Consider the following 3,167-nt stretch of genomic DNA (forward strand, 5'->3'; position numbering starts at 1 on the left):
ATATGCTAATAGTCTTTTGGAGAGGTATAATCAAGTTGTCAATGGAAGATCTCTAAAACTTTCTTTGTTGTATAATCCAAGGCCAAAATGTTTGATCCATGCAATTTTGAAATGTGTTATTGGGAGTATGGTTAGAGCTTCTGAAAGCTATGTAAATATCAATAATAGACCAGTAGTATTGGGTAGGAAAGTCAAGTTCATTTGTCAATCAAGGGTTAACTCTAAATATCAGACCTGGGCTCTCTTTGCTAGGTAGAAATATCAAACTGTAATATTGTTAATTTTGTATTATTAATGGAAAATTTATCCTTTATTGACCAAAATAAAGTTCATTCTTAATTGGGATATTGAAGACTTATCCCTTTTTGATAAACCACAAATAATATGCGAGAGGTATATGTTTGTATTCTCTCAAATCATTTCACCAGATAAGTTATAAATTATAATCCTCAGTTGTAAAAACGCCAAAGAAAACTATGTAACGGGTAATCTAAGATACATGCATTACAAAACAATAAAGCTATATGATAATTATACAAGTACTCTACAAATATTGTGATTGAACCATTATGTATAAGAAATTCAATTACCTTGAGAAAGAGTTACCATGTCACTGGTGTTCATTATGACTAGTCTAAATTTTGATGTGAGATGGTATTCATATCTCAGTGGATCATATTTTCAGCTACTGTTGGAGGCAAAAAACCTGCAAAACTTGCTACCTCCAAGAGTTCAGTTATGTAGATTTGTACAAACACTGCACAATAATTAGGCTCAAACAATGGCCAAACATAGACACTAACAGAACAAAGTGAAGCCTCCCTAGTTTGGAGTGGATTTGTTTGAAATTTTAATTTTAGAGAAACACGCATTATACAATGACTAAATAGAACATAAAAGAATCTTCTATATCTCAATCCATGAAAATTTCATCAAAATGTCTTTCAGATCAATGGGAAATATAGAGCAAAGAATTAAAGAAAATAAGAAACATTACAAGTTTCTTCATACTCAAGGACTGGACTCGCAGATTTCCAAATAAGTGCAATTGTGGTTGGATGAAAAAAAAAACCTAGAAATGTGTAAATGCATATAAAATGATCCGGCAGGTCACAAATTTGCAAAAAAAGTAATTGCAAAACTTGAACTCAAAATCAACAACTTGAATGTTATTATAATTTAAACCATGAAGAACTCTTTATATTATTCCATTCCTCTGCATGGGAAAAGAAAGCCTTACCTCATGTCTGGTGTCAAAGGGATCCTAACCAACCAGAAATTTTGCGGTGCTTCAATTTATTTTATTTATGAAGAGAATGTTATGGTTACTTAGACAATCCCATGCATTGTAAAATTGTAGTTGTACACAAAAATGTTCATATCAAAAGAATAAATATACTTCTATTCATAAATTCCCTTACAAGAGAGAAATTAATGAGTGTGTTGATCTAATAGAAAAGGTAGAAGTTATATAACAACCCTAAATCTATAAGACCAGAATTTGCAGTTGCATTGCCTCAATGAAAAAAATCAGTTATGAAAAGGATGTGTGAGTATTAACAAAAAAACTCATGTAAAAGATCAATAGTAGATCTTGAGAAACTAATAGACATAGGGTCACTCCTCCTTTCTCAACAGTACAAAGAATCCAATCCTAAAATCCTATGTTTAAAATGTTACATTGCCATTTCTAAGAAAATCTCATTGAGGATATCGTCCTCACCATTGGAAAAAATATTTGCATCCTTCTATAATTAATTAACAAATAATTTGAGCTCAATCCTCGCATGTGAGGCAAAACAAATCATCTTCTGAGCTTTATCTATCATTGTCCTTGAATGCCCATGAGCATACACCCACCTCATGAATGACCAATTATACTTTAGACCACATGAAGTTTCATGAATGAATATCAAATGAAAAACAACTTTCCCAAGGGCTTTAAACTCGCTCAAGCATGTCTCCCACACAAGCCTACTAATTTGAGGATTGGCAATTTTCATTTTACCTATTACAAGGTCTTGTTGTTTTTTCTGAACTTCCTGAGCATACAATGGGTGTAGGCCCTCAGCATGCCATTTCATGAGTTTCATGAGTGTAATATGTGCTTCCTAATGAGATTCACACGGTCCATATCTTGCACTTTTTGTACAAAACCCATGAGTTAGCAAATAAATATCTAAAATAAGAACAACCACCAGCATTAGGAGAAGGACTAGGAGTGTCTACTAGTAGGGAACATAAAGGAACTTAGGAGAATCAGAAATTTCATTTGCATTTTCTAGTTTAAGAACCAGATGCATAAAAGGAAAACACAAGCACCACCAATTTAAACCCCCTTTTTTTTGTAGGCTTTGATGTTCTTCCTTTTTTGTCTTTTGCAACTTCAATAGATATAAACTATAGGCATATATAAGCACACTTGGAAATTCTCTTACATTTGTTCCTATCTTTGAGCCAAATGGTATTTTGGATATTTTATGCCCCCACTAATAGATTTGTTGCAAAAATTGCATTGTATATCTCCCTTCTCTAGTGGTGCTCTTGCCAGCATTAAAAGAAATCAATAAAAAAAAAAACTTCGCAAAGACAAAGTGTAAGCGTTCCGCTCAATATCGATAATAACTTGGCAGTAATATCATCCAAAATGAATAATTTCTTTCCCATTTCACATTTATATTTGACACCAAAGGTTTTCTCCATCTACCTGTGAGTTGGAGTCTTACGTAGGTAAATCACCTAGAGGTTATTGAGCGGTCAGGGTCTGTACCAGAAAGAACCTACAAGACTCACTCATTGTCGAGTATGACTTGTTGGAAGAGATCTGCAAAACTGATTTCCCCATATTAATAGTAGAGAACACTGAAAATATGAAATCATTGTAGCCCCCATTTCCTAATAACATTATCTTTTGCAGAAACAGGCGTGTCATCTTGAGCTTTTAAGTTATCTTAAAAGCTAGAAACTAATTCAGTTCCTATTCTGGATCGAGCAGAAGAAAATGAATTCAAACCATTTCTAAATCCTCAAAAGAAAAACAATATGGAGTTTCGATGCAACTAACATCATTGAATTACCTTGGGAAAGTAGAATGTATTGTCCAAAGAATAGGTCATAGGTCATCAAAAAATGAATGATCAGAAACATAAGTAGCATGTCACCGATCA

Source organism: Pinus tabuliformis, chromosome 2_1, assembly GCF_031772625.1.
Source record: "Pinus tabuliformis cultivar Carrire ecotype Pingquan chromosome 2_1, CPIR1, whole genome shotgun sequence".
Lineage (NCBI taxonomy): Eukaryota > Viridiplantae > Streptophyta > Pinopsida > Pinales > Pinaceae > Pinus > Pinus tabuliformis.